Here is a 14,622-nt window from a genome sequence, read left to right on the forward strand (position 1 = left end):
TTAATAAACTATCTATCTGACTCATGATGTGACATTACAGTTAATAAACTGTCTGAGTCTGACTTGTCATGTGACATTACAGTTAATAAACTATCTGAGTCTGACTTGTCATGTGACATTACAGTTAATAAACTGTCTATCTGACTTGTCATGTGACATTACAGTTAATAAACTATCTATCTGACTCATGATGTGACATTACAGTTAATAAACTATCTGAGTCTGACTCATCATGTGACATTACAGTTAATAAACTATCTGAGTCTGACTTGTCATGTGACATTACAGTTAATAAACTATCTGAGTCTGACTCGTCATGTGACATTACAGTTAATAAACTATCTGAGTCTGACTCATGATGTGACATTACAGTTAATAAACTATCTGAGTCTGACTCATGATGTGACATTACAGTTAATAAACTATCTGTCTGACTCATGATGTGACATTACAGTTAATAAACTATCTGAGTCTGACTTGTCATGTGACATTACAGTTAATAAACTATCTATCTGACTCATGATGTGACATTACAGTTAATAAACTATCTATCTGACTCATGATGTGACATTACAGTTAATAAACTATCTATCTGACTCATGATGTGACATTACAGTTAATAAACTATCTGAGTCTGACTCATCATGTGACATTACAGTTAATAAACTATCTGAGTCTGACTTGTCATGTGACATTACAGTTAATAAACTATCTGAGTCTGACTCATGATGTGACATTACAGTTAATAAACTATCTGAGTCTGACTCATGATGTGACATTACAGTTAATAAACTATCTGAGTCTGACTTGTCATGTGACATTACAGTTAATAAACTATCTGAGTCTGACTTGTCATGTGACATTACAGTTAATAAACTATCTATCTGACTCATGATGTGACATTACAGTTAATAAACTATCTATCTGACTCATGATGTGACATTACAGTTAATAAACTATCTGAGTCTGACTCATGATGTGACATTACAGTTAATAAACTATCTGAGTCTGACTCATGATGTGACATTACAGTTAATAAACTATCTATCTGACTCATCATGTGACATTACAGTTAATAAACTATCTGAGTCTGACTTGTCATGTGACATTACAGTTAATAAATTATCTGTCTGACTCATGATGTGACATTACAGTTAATAAACTATCTGAGTCTGACTCATGATGTGACATTACAGTTAATAAACTATCTGAGTCTGACTCATCATGTGACATTACAGTTAATAAACTATCTGAGTCTGACTCATGATGTGACATTACAGTTAATAAACTATCTGTCTGACTCATGATGTGACATTACAGTTAATAAACTGTCTGAGTCTGACTTGTCATGTGACATTACAGTTAATAAACTATCTGAGTCTGACTTGTCATGTGACATTACAGTTAATAAACTGTCTATCTGACTTGTCATGTGACATTACAGTTAATAAACTATCTATCTGACTCATGATGTGACATTACAGTTAATAAATTATCTCTATGACTCATCATGTGACATTACAGTTAATAAACTATCTGAGTCTGACTCATGATGTGACATTACAGTTAATAAACTATCTGAGTCTGACTCATGATGTGACATTACAGTTAATAAACTATCTGAGTCTGACTCATGATGTGACATTACAGTTAATAAACTATCTGTCTGACTCATGATGTGACATTACAGTTAATAAACTATCTGAGTCTGACTTGTCATGTGACATTACAGTTAATAAACTATCTATCTGACTCATGATGTGACATTACAGTTAATAAACTATCTATCTGACTAATGATGTGACATTACAGTTAATAAACTATCTATCTGACTCATGATGTGACATTACAGTTAATAAACTATCTGAGTCTGACTCATGATGTGACATTACAGTTAATAAACTATCTATCTGACTCATGATGTGACATTACAGTTAATAGACTATCTGAGTCTGACTCATGATGTGACATTACAGTTAATAAACTATCTGAGTCTGACTCATGATGTGACATTACAGTTAATAAACTATCTGAGTCTGACTCATCATGTGACATTACAGTTAATAAACTATCTGAGTCTGACTTGTCATGTGACATTACAGTTAATAAACTATCTGAGTCTGACTCATGATGTGACATTACAGTTAATAAACTATCTGAGTCTGACTCATGATGTGACATTACAGTTAATAAACTATCTGAGTCTGACTTGTCATGTGACATTACAGTTAATAAACTATCTGAGTCTGACTTGTCATGTGACATTACAGTTAATAAACTATCTATCTGACTCATGATGTGACATTACAGTTAATAAACTATCTATCTGACTCATGATGTGACATTACATTTAATAAACTATCTATCTGACTCATGATGTGACATTACAGTTAATAAACTATCTGAGTCTGACTCATGATGTGACATTACAGTTAATAAACTATCTATCTGACTCATGATGTGACATTACAGTTAATAAACTATCTATCTGACTCATGATGTGACATTACAGTTAATAAACTATCTGAGTCTGACTCATGATGTGACATTACAGTTAATAAACTATCTGAGTCTGACTCATGATGTGACATTAAAGTTAATAAACTATCTATCTGACTCATGATGTGACATTACAGTTAATAAACTATCTATCTGACTCATGATGTGACATTACAGTTAATAAACTATCTGAGTCTGACTCATGATGTGACATTACAGTTAATAAACTATCTGAGTCTGACTCATGATGTGACATTACAGTTAATAAACTATCTATCTGACTCATCATGTGACATTACAGTTAATAAACTATCTGAGTCTGACTTGTCATGTGACATTACAGTTAATAAATTATCTGTCTGACTCATGATGTGACATTACAGTTAATAAACTATCTGAGTCTGACTCATGATGTGACATTACAGTTAATAAACTATCTGAGTCTGACTCATCATGTGACATTACAGTTAATAAACTATCTATCTGACTCATCATGTGACATTACAGTTAATAAACTATCTATCTGACTCATGATGTGACATTACAGTTAATAAACTATCTGAGTCTGACTAATCATGTGACATTACAGTTAATAAACTATCTATCTGACTCATGATGTGACATTACAGTTAATAAACTATCTGAGTCTGACTCATGATGTGACATTACAGTTAATAAACTATCTGTCTGACTCATGATGTGACATTACATTTAATAAACTGTCTGAGTCTGACTTGTCATGTGACATTACAGTTAATAAACTATCTGAGTCTGACTTGTCATGTGACATTACAGTTAATAAACTGTCTATCTGACTTGTCATGTGACATTACAGTTAATAAACTATCTATCTGACTCATGATGTGACATTACAGTTAATAAATTATCTCTATGACTCATCATGTGACATTACAGTTAATAAACTATCTGAGTCTGACTCATGATGTGACATTACAGTTAATAAACTATCTGAGTCTGACTCATGATGTGACATTACAGTTAATAAACTATCTGAGTCTGACTCATGATGTGACATTACAGTTAATAAACTATCTGTCTGACTCATGATGTGACATTACAGTTAATAAACTATCTGAGTCTGACTTGTCATGTGACATTACAGTTAATAAACTATCTATCTGACTCATGATGTGACATTACAGTTAATAAACTATCTATCTGACTAATGATGTGACATTACAGTTAATAAACTATCTATCTGACTCATGATGTGACATTACAGTTAATAAACTATCTGAGTCTGACTCATGATGTGACATTACAGTTAATAAACTATCTATCTGACTCATGATGTGACATTACAGTTAATAAACTATCTGAGTCTGACTCATGATGTGACATTACAGTTAATAAACTATCTGAGTCTGACTCATGATGTGACATTACAGTTAATAAACTATCTGAGTCTGACTCATCATGTGACATTACAGTTAATAAACTATCTGAGTCTGACTTGTCATGTGACATTACAGTTAATAAACTATCTGAGTCTGACTCATGATGTGACATTACAGTTAATAAACTATCTGAGTCTGACTCATGATGTGACATTACAGTTAATAAACTATCTGAGTCTGACTTGTCATGTGACATTACAGTTAATAAACTATCTGAGTCTGACTTGTCATGTGACATTACAGTTAATAAACTATCTATCTGACTCATGATGTGACATTACAGTTAATAAACTATCTATCTGACTCATGATGTGACATTACAGTTAATAAACTATCTATCTGACTCATGATGTGACATTACAGTTAATAAACTATCTGAGTCTGACTCATGATGTGACATTACAGTTAATAAACTATCTATCTGACTCATGATGTGACATTACAGTTAATAAACTATCTATCTGACTCATGATGTGACATTACAGTTAATAAACTATCTGAGTCTGACTCATGATGTGACATTACAGTTAATAAACTATCTGAGTCTGACTCATGATGTGACATTAAAGTTAATAAACTATCTATCTGACTCATGATGTGACATTACAGTTAATAAACTTTCTATCTGACTCATGATGTGACATTACAGTTAATAAACTATCTGAGTCTGACTCATGATGTGACATTACAGTTAATAAACTATCTATCTGACTCATCATGTGACATTACAGTTAATAAACTATCTGAGTCTGACTTGTCATGTGACATTACAGTTAATAAATTATCTGTCTGACTCATGATGTGACATTACAGTTAATAAACTATCTGAGTCTGACTTGTCATGTGACATTACAGTTAATAAACTATCTATCTGACTCATGATGTGACATTACAGTTAATAAACTATCTGAGTCTGACTTGTCATGTGACATTACAGTTAATAAACTATCTGAGTCTGACTCATGATGTGACATTACAGTTAATAAACTATCTATCTGACTCATGATGTGACATTACAGTTAATAAACTATCTGTCTGACTCATGATGTGACATTACAGTTAATAAACTATCTGAGTCTGACTTGTCATGTGACATTACAGTTAATAAATTATCTGTCTGACTCATGATGTGACATTACAGTTAATAAACTATCTGAGTCTGACTTGTCATGTGACATTACAGTTAATAAACTATCTATCTGACTCATGATGTGACATTACAGTTAATAAACTATCTGAGTCTGACTTGTCATGTGACATTACAGTTAATAAACTATCTGAGTCTGACTCATGATGTGACATTACAGTTAATAAACTATCTATCTGACTCATGATGTGACATTACAGTTAATAAACTATCTATCTGACTCATGATGTGACATTACAGTTAATAAACTATCTGAGTCTGACTCATCATGTGACATTACAGTTAATAAACTATCTGAGTCTGACTTGTCATGTGACATTACAGTTAATAAACTATCTGAGTCTGACTCATGATGTGACATTACAGTTAATAAACTATCTATCTGACTCATGATGTGACATTACAGTTAATAAACTGTCTGAGTCTGACTTGGCATGTGACATTACAGTTAATAAACTATCTGAGTCTGACTTGTCATGTGACATTACAGTTAATAAACTGTCTATCTGACTTGTCATGTGACATTACAGTTAATAAACTATCTATCTGACTCATGATGTGACATTACAGTTAATAAACTATCTATCTGACTCATGATGTGACATTACAGTTAATAAACTATCTGAGTCTGACTCATGATGTGACATTACAGTTAATAAACTATCTGAGTCTGACTTGTCATGTGACATTACAGTTAATAAACTATCTGAGTCTGACTCATGATGTGACATTACAGTTAATAAACTATCTATCTGACTCATGATGTGACATTACAGTTAATAAACTGTCTGAGTCTGACTTGTCATGTGACATTACAGTTAATAATCTATCTGAGTCTGACTTGTCATGTGACATTACAGTTAATAAACTGTCTATCTGACTTGTCATGTGACATTACAGTTAATAAACTATCTATCTGACTCATGATGTGACATTACAGTTAATAAATTATCTCTATGACTCATCATGTGACATTACAGTTAATAAACTATCTGAGTCTGACTCATGATGTGACATTACAGTTAATAAACTATCTGAGTCTGACTCATGATGTGACATTACAGTTAATAAACTATCTGAGTCTGACTCATGATGTGACATTACAGTTAATAAACTATCTGTCTGACTCATGATGTGACATTACAGTTAATAAACTATCTGAGTCTGACTTGTCATGTGACATTACAGTTAATAAACTATCTATCTGACTCATGATGTGACATTACAGTTAATAAACTATCTATCTGACTCATGATGTGACATTACAGTTAATAAACTATCTATCTGACTCATGATGTGACATTACAGTTAATAAACTATCTGAGTCTGACTCATCATGTGACATTACAGTTAATAAACTATCTGAGTCTGACTTGTCATGTGACATTACAGTTAATAAACTATCTGAGTCTGACTCATGATGTGACATTACAGTTAATAAACTATCTGAGTCTGACTCATGATGTGACATTACAGTTAATAAACTATCTGAGTCTGACTTGTCATGTGACATTACAGTTAATAAACTATCTGAGTCTGACTTGTCATGTGACATTACAGTTAATAAACTATCTATCTGACTCATGATGTGACATTACAGTTAATAAACTATCTATCTGACTCATGATGTGACATTACAGTTAATAAACTATCTGAGTCTGACTCATGATGTGACATTACAGTTAATAAACTGTCTGAGTCTGACTCATGATGTGACATTACAGTTAATAAACTATCTGAGTCTGACTTGTCATGTGACATTACAGTTAATAAACTATCTGAGTCTGACTTGTCATGTGACATTACAGTTAATAAATTATCTGTCTGACTCATGATGTGACATTACAGTTAATAAATTATCTCTATGACTCATCATGTGACATTACAGTTAATAAACTATCTGAGTCTGACTCATGATGTGACATTACAGTTAATAAACTATCTGAGTCTGACTCATGATGTGACATTACAGTTAATAAACTATCTGAGTCTGACTCATGATGTGACATTACAGTTAATAAACTGTCTGAGTCTGACTCATCATGTGACATTACAGTTAATAAACTGTCTATCTGACTTGTCATGTGACATTTCCTCAACAGGTTGATAGTTATACTGTGATTTACTAGCCAATAATATAACAAGTTTCCAACTTCATTATGTTCCATTTTGATACGGAACGACACCAAAACCTCCTTCGTGTAGAAAATAATGAACAGGAGGGTTCTATAGATACGTGATAAAACGTGTGTTTGACATGAGGTCTCTGAAACACACAAAGGAAGTTTTCACCACAGTACAGATACAGTGGCGTTCAAGACAGTCAAGGCCACGCTGTAAGGACGCATGGCGTCACAGCTGGAGCCAGGTGGTAGAGACAGGATAGGGTCTAGAGAGATGTTTTGTTAAATTCTCTTCATACAGTTTAGTGTGAGTTTAGCGTCAGTGATTTCCTAATGGCAGAGAGAGGTTGGAAGAGGAGAGACCCGAGTGACGAAAGATCAGCTCAGACAATCAAGGAAGGTGCAAGATGAGACTTGGTTATGCATCCCAAATGGCACCCCATTCCCTATTTAGTGCACTGCTTTACTTATAGTAGTACACAATATTCGGGAATAGGGTGCCATTTGGGACGCGGTTGGGGATGACAGAGAGAGGAGCCTGTCTGTTACACCCTGTCCTACCGTTTGTCTGAGTGACTGAGAAAAGAGTTGCCTGTTTGATAACATCACAGATGTGCTTACGCTCCAACAGAACTCATACAGGCCTATAGAGGCTGGGAATCTTAATTAGCTCATTTGTTCGTGTTTATTGTAGAGGCTTAGTCCTGCATAAATAGAAAACACAGAACGAAATACTCTTACACTATAGCTAGTCTGGCTACAGCTTTAGCTCATATTGAGAATGAGAACTGACTACAGCAACACCAGGCAGTTGGATGTGTGCCAGACAGCCTTAATCTGTGTCCAAAATGGCACCCAACTTCCAATATAGTGCACTACTGTTGACTAGAGCCCTATGGGGGACGGTCAAAAGTATTACACTATATAGGGAATAGAGCGCTATTTCAGACACAGGCATGGTCTTGTTGGTGTTTGTTGGTGTTTGTAGAGCACATACTCCCTTTGGTGGTGCAGAGGTCTAAGGCACTGCATCTCAATGCAAGAGGCGTCACTGTAGTCCCTGGTTCGAATCCAGGCTGCATTGGGAGTCCCATAGGGTGGCACACAATTGGCCCAGCGTCGTCCGGGTTTGGCCGGGGTAGGCCATCACTGTAAATAATAATTTCTTCTTAACTGACTTGCCTAGTTAAACAAAGGTTAAATTAAAAAAATATATAAAAAAATACTCAACATTGAGCTGTGGCATCAGCATACATTCCTACCATCATACAGCCCCACCAGCCCTACCAGCCCCTAGTACATGGTGTAACAGCCCTAGAACATGGTGTTACAGCCCTAGAACATGGTGTTCCAGCCCTACCAGCCCCTAGTACATGGTGTAACAGCCCTAGAACATGGTGTTACAGCCCTAGAACATGGTGTTCCAGCCCTACCAGCCCCTAGTACATGGTGTTATAGCCCTAGAACATGGTGTTACAGCCCTAGAACATGGTGTTACAGCCCTACTACATGGTGTTCCAGCCCTAGAACATGGTGTTCCAGCCCTACCAGCCCCTAACACATGGTGTTCCAGCCCTAGAACATGGTGTTCCAGCCCTACCAGCTCTAGTACATGGTGTTCCAGCCCTAGAACATGGTGTTCCAGCCCAAGCACATGGTGTTCCAGCCCTAGAACATGGTGTTCCAGCCCTAGAACATGGTGTTACAGCCCTACCAGCGCCTAGCACATGGTTTTACAGCCCTATCAGCCCCTAGTACAATAGTGTTACAGCCCTATCAGCCCCTAGAACATTGTGTTACAGCCCTACCAACCCCTAGCACATGGTGTTACAGCCCTACCAGCCCCTAGTACATGGTGTTACAGCCCTACCTGCCCCTAGTACATGGTGTTCCAGCCCTATCAGCCCCTAGTACATGGTGTTACAGCCCTAGAACATGGTGTTACAGCCCTACCAGCCCCTAGTACATGGTGTTACAGCCCTACCAGCCCCTAGTACATGGTATTACAGCCCTATCAGCCCCTAGTACATGGTGTTACAGCCCTAGAACATGGTGTTACAGCCCTACCAGGCCCTAGTACATGGTGTTACAGCCCTACCAGCCCCTAGTACATGGTGATACAGCCCTACCAGCCCCTAGTACATGGTGTTACAGCCCTACCAGCCCCTAGTACATGGTGTTACAGCCCTACCAGCCCCTAGTACATGGCGTTCCAGCCCTAGAACATGGTGTTACAGCCCTACCAGCCCCTAGCACATGGTGTTACAGCACTAGAACATGGTGTTCCAGCCCTATCAGCCCCTAGAACGTGGTGTTACAGCCCTAGAACATGGTGTTACAGCCCTACCAGCCCCTAGTACATGGTGTTACAGCCCTAGAACATGGTGTTACAGCCCTACCAGCCCCTAGTACATGGTGTTACAGCCCTATAACATGGTGTTACAGCCCTACCAGCCCCTAGTACATGGTATTACAGCCCTATCAGCCCCTAACACATGGTTTTACAGCCCTAGAACATGGTGTTACAGCCCTACCAGACCCTAGTACATGGTGTTACAGCCCTAGAACATGGTGTTACAGCCCTACCAGCCCCTAGAACATTGTGTTACAGCCCTACCAACCCCTAGCACATGGTGTTACAGCCCTACCAGCCCCTAGTACATGGTGTTACAGCCTACCAGCCCCTAGCACATGGTGTTACAGCACTACCAGCCCCTAGTACATGGTGTTACAGCCCTACCAGCCCCTAGCACATGGGGTTACAGCCCCACCAGCCCTACCAGCCCCTAGTACATGGTGTTCCAGCCCTATCAGCCCCTAGTACATGGTGTTACAGCCCTAGAACATGGTGTTACAGCCCTACCAGCCCCTAGTACATGGTGTTACAGCCCTACCAGCCCCTAGTACATGGTATTACAGCCCTATCAGCCCCTAGTACATGGTGTTACAGCCCTAGAACATGGTGTTACAGCCCTACCAGGCCCTAGTACATGGTGTTACAGCCCTACCTGCCCCTAGTACATGGTGTTCCAGCCCTATCAGCCCCTAGTACATGGTGTTACAGCCCTAGAACATGGTGTTACAGCCCTACCAGCCCCTAGTACATGGTGTTACAGCCCTACCAGCCCCTAGTACATGGTATTACAGCCCTATCAGCCCCTAGTACATGGTGTTACAGCCCTAGAACATGGTGTTACAGCCCTACCAGGCCCTAGTACATGGTGTTACAGCCCTACCAGCCCCTAGTACATGGTGATACAGCCCTACCAGCCCCTAGTACATGGTGTTACAGCCCTACCAGCCCCTAGTACATGGTGTTACAGCCCTACCAGCCCCTAGTACATGGCGTTCCAGCCCTAGAACATGGTGTTACAGCCCTACCAGCCCCTAGCACATGGTGTTACAGCACTAGAACATGGTGTTCCAGCCCTATCAGCCCCTAGAACGTGGTGTTACAGCCCTAGAACATGGTGTTACAGCCCTACCAGCCCCTAGTACATGGTGTTACAGCCCTAGAACATGGTGTTACAGCCCTACCAGCCCCTAGTACATGGTGTTACAGCCCTAGAACATGGTGTTACAGCCCTACCAGCCCCTAGTACATGGTATTACAGCCCTATCAGCCCCTAGCACATGGTGTTACAGCCCTAGAACATGGTGTTACAGCCCTACCAGACCCTAGTACATGGTGTTACAGCCCTAGAACATGGTGTTACAGCCCTACCAGCCCCTAGAACATTGTGTTACAGCCCTACCAGCCCCTAGCACATGGTGTTACAGCCCTACCAGCCCCTAGTACATGGTGTTACAGCCTACCAGCCCCTAGCACATGGTGTTACAGCACTACCAGCCCCTAGTACATGGTGTTACAGCCCTACCAGCCCCTAGCACATGGGGTTACAGCCCCACCAGCCCTACCAGCCCCTAGTACATGGTGTTCCAGCCCTATCAGCCCCTAGTACATGGTGTTACAGCCCTAGAACATGGTGTTACAGCCCTACCAGCCCCTAGTACATGGTGTTACAGCCCTACCAGCCCCTAGTACATGGTATTACAGCCCTATCAGCCCCTAGTACATGGTGTTACAGCCCTAGAACATGGTGTTACAGCCCTACCAGGCCCTAGTACATGGTGTTACAGCCCTACCAGCCCCTAGTACATGGTGTTACAGCCCTACCAGCCCCTAGTACATGGTGTTACAGCCCTACCAGCCCCTAGTACATGGTGTTACAGCCCTACCAGCCCCTAGTACATGGCGTTCCAGCCCTAGAACATGGTGTTACAGCCCTACCAGCCCCTAGCACATGGTGTTACAGCCCTAGAACATGGTGTTACAGCCCTATCAGCCCCTAGAACATGGTGTTACAGCCCTAGAACATGGTGTTACAGCCCTACCAGCCCCTAGTACATGGTGTTACAGCCCTAGAACATGGTGTTACAGCCCTACCAGCCCCTAGAACATGGTGTTACAGCCCTACCAGCCCCTAGTACATGGTATTTCAGCCCTATCAGCCCCTAGTACATGGTTTTACAGCCCTAGAACATGGTGTTACAGCCCTACCAGCCCCTAGTACATGGTGTTCCAGCCCTACCAGCCCCTAGTACATGGTGTTACAGCCCTAGCACATGGTGTTATAGCCCTACCAGCCCCTAGTACATGGTGTTACAGCCCTAGAACATGGTGTTACAGCCCTACCAGCCCCTAGTACATGGTGTTACAGCCCTAGAACATGGTGTTACAGCCCTACCAGCCCCTAGAACATGGTGTTACAGCCCTACCAGCCCCTAGTACATGGTATTTCAGCCCTATCAGCCCCTAGTACATGGTTTTACAGCCCTAGAACATGGTGTTACAGCCCTACCAGCCCCTAGTACATGGTGTTCCAGCCCTACCAGCCCCTAGTACATGGTGTTACAGCCCTAGCACATGGTGTTATAGCCCTACCAGCCCCTAGTACATGGTGTTACAGCCCTAGAACATGGTGTTACAGCCCTACCAGCCCCTAGTACATGCTGTTACAGCCCTACCAGCCCCTAGTACATGGTGTTACAGCCCTACCAGCCCCTAGCACATGGTGTTCCAGCCCAAGCACATGGTGTTTCAGCCCTAGAACATGATGTTCCAGCCCTAGCACATGGTGTTACAGCCCTACCAGCACTAATACATGGTGTTCCAGCCCTACCAACCCTAATAAATGGTGTTCCAGCCCTAGAACATGGTGTTCCAGCCCTAACACATGGTGTTCCAGCCCTACCAGCCCAAGAACATGGTATTCCAGCCCTACCAGCCCAAGAACATGGTGTTCCAGCCCTACCAGCCCTAGAACATGGTGTTACAGCTCCACCAGCCCTGGAACATGGTGTTACAGCCCTACCAGCCCCTAGAACATGGTGTTACAGCCCTACCAACCCCTAGTACATGGTGTTACAGCCCTACCAGCCCCTAGAACATGGTGTTACAGCCCTACCAGCCCTAGTACATGGTGTTCCAGCCCTACCAGCCACTAGTACATGGTGTTCCAGCCCTACCAACCCTAGTACATGGCGTTCCAGCCCTACCAACCCTAGTACATGGTATTACAGCCCTAGTACATGGTATTACAGCCCTAGAACATGGTGTTACAGCCCTACCAGCCACTAGTACATGGTGTTCCAGCCCTACCAGCCCTAGAACATGGTGTTCCAGCCCTACCAGCCACTAGTACATGGTGTTCCAGCCCTACCAACCCTAGTACATGGTGTTACAGCCCTACCAGCCCTAGAACATGGTGTTTCAGCCTAAACCAGCCCTAGAACATGGTGTTACAGCCCTAGAACATGGTGTTACAACCCTACCAGCCACTAGAACATGGTGTTTCAGCTTAAACCAGCCCTAGAACATGGTGTTACAGCCCTAGAACATGGTGTTACAACCCTACCAGCCCCTAGAACATGGTGTTTCAGCCTAAACCAGCCCTAGAACATGGTGTTCCAGCTCTACCAACCCTACCAGCCCCTAACACATGGTTTTACAGCCCTACCAGCCCTACCAGCCCTAGTACATGGTGTTCCAGCCCTACCAGCCCTAGTACATGGTGTTCCAGCCCTACCAGCCCTAGTACATGGTATTACAGCCCTACCAGCCCCTAGTACATGGTGTTACAGCCCTACCAGCCCCTAGTACATGGTGTTACAGCCCTACCAGCCCTACCAGCCCCTAGTACATGGTGTTACAGCCCTAGAACATGGTGTTACAGCCCTACCAGCCCCTAACACATGGTGTTACAGCCCTAGAACATGGTGTTACAGCCCTACCAGCCCCTAGTACATGGTGTTACAGCCCTACCAGCCCTACCAGCCCCTAGTACAGAGTTAGAGTTGTCAGAGTTATTTTCTGTCCCACCAGCCTTGTCATCATGCTGTCTCAGGGTTAATAGCTGTCCCACCAGCCCTGTCACTATGCTGTCTCAGGGTTATTAGCTGTCCCACCAGCCCTGTCACCATGCTGTCTCAGGGTCAATAGCTGTCCCGCTAACCCTGTCACCATGCTGTCTCAGGGTTATTAGCTGTCCCACCAGCCTTGTCATCATGCTGTCTCATGGTTATTAGCTGTCCCGCTAACCCTGTCACTATGCTGTCTCAGGGTGATTAGCTGTCCCACCAGCCTTGTCATCATGCTGTCTCATGGTTATTAGCTGTCCCACCAGCCCTGTCACCATGCTGTCTCAGGGTTATTAGCTGTCCCGCCAACCCTGTCACTATGCTGTCTCAGGGTTAATAGCTGTCCCGCTAACCCTGTCACTATGCTGTCTCAGGGTTATTAGCTGTCCCGCTAACCCTGTTACTATGCTGTCTCAGGGTTATTAGCTGTCCCGCTAACCCTGTCACTATGCTGTCTCAGGGTTATTAGCTGTCCCACCAAAATACATTTAAATCAGCGAGTGTGTGGAGGTTGGTGCATGTTGCATACATCCAATGGCTGATTGCAAGAAAGAGCGTAATACATCCGCAAAATATTAACCTGGACAGAAGGTAGAACTTTACAATCATATGCCTATCTGGGATAAACTTTGTCAATGCATATAGTTCACATGAAATTCAGGCTATATAACTGACTAATAAGCATAGGCTGACTGACAAGGCAAAGGCTATAACGACTAGGTATAGGTTACGTGACTGACAAGACATAGGCTATATGACTGACTAGATATAGGCTATGTGATTGACTAGGTATAGGCTATATGACAGACTAGATATAGGCTATATAACAGACTAGATATAGGCTATATGACTGACTAGGCACAGGCTATATGACAGACTAGGCACTACTATAAAGCACAACTATAGTGTTATAGCACCTGAAAATAACACTGAAAGAAATTGAAAAGGTCACTTCAACATTTCATTTCAAACAACTTGTGCAAGACACTGTCCTGCTGGACTTAGCCTTCAACAT

This window comes from Salmo salar, chromosome ssa05, assembly GCF_905237065.1.
Source record: "Salmo salar chromosome ssa05, Ssal_v3.1, whole genome shotgun sequence".
NCBI classification, from domain to species: domain Eukaryota; kingdom Metazoa; phylum Chordata; class Actinopteri; order Salmoniformes; family Salmonidae; genus Salmo; species Salmo salar.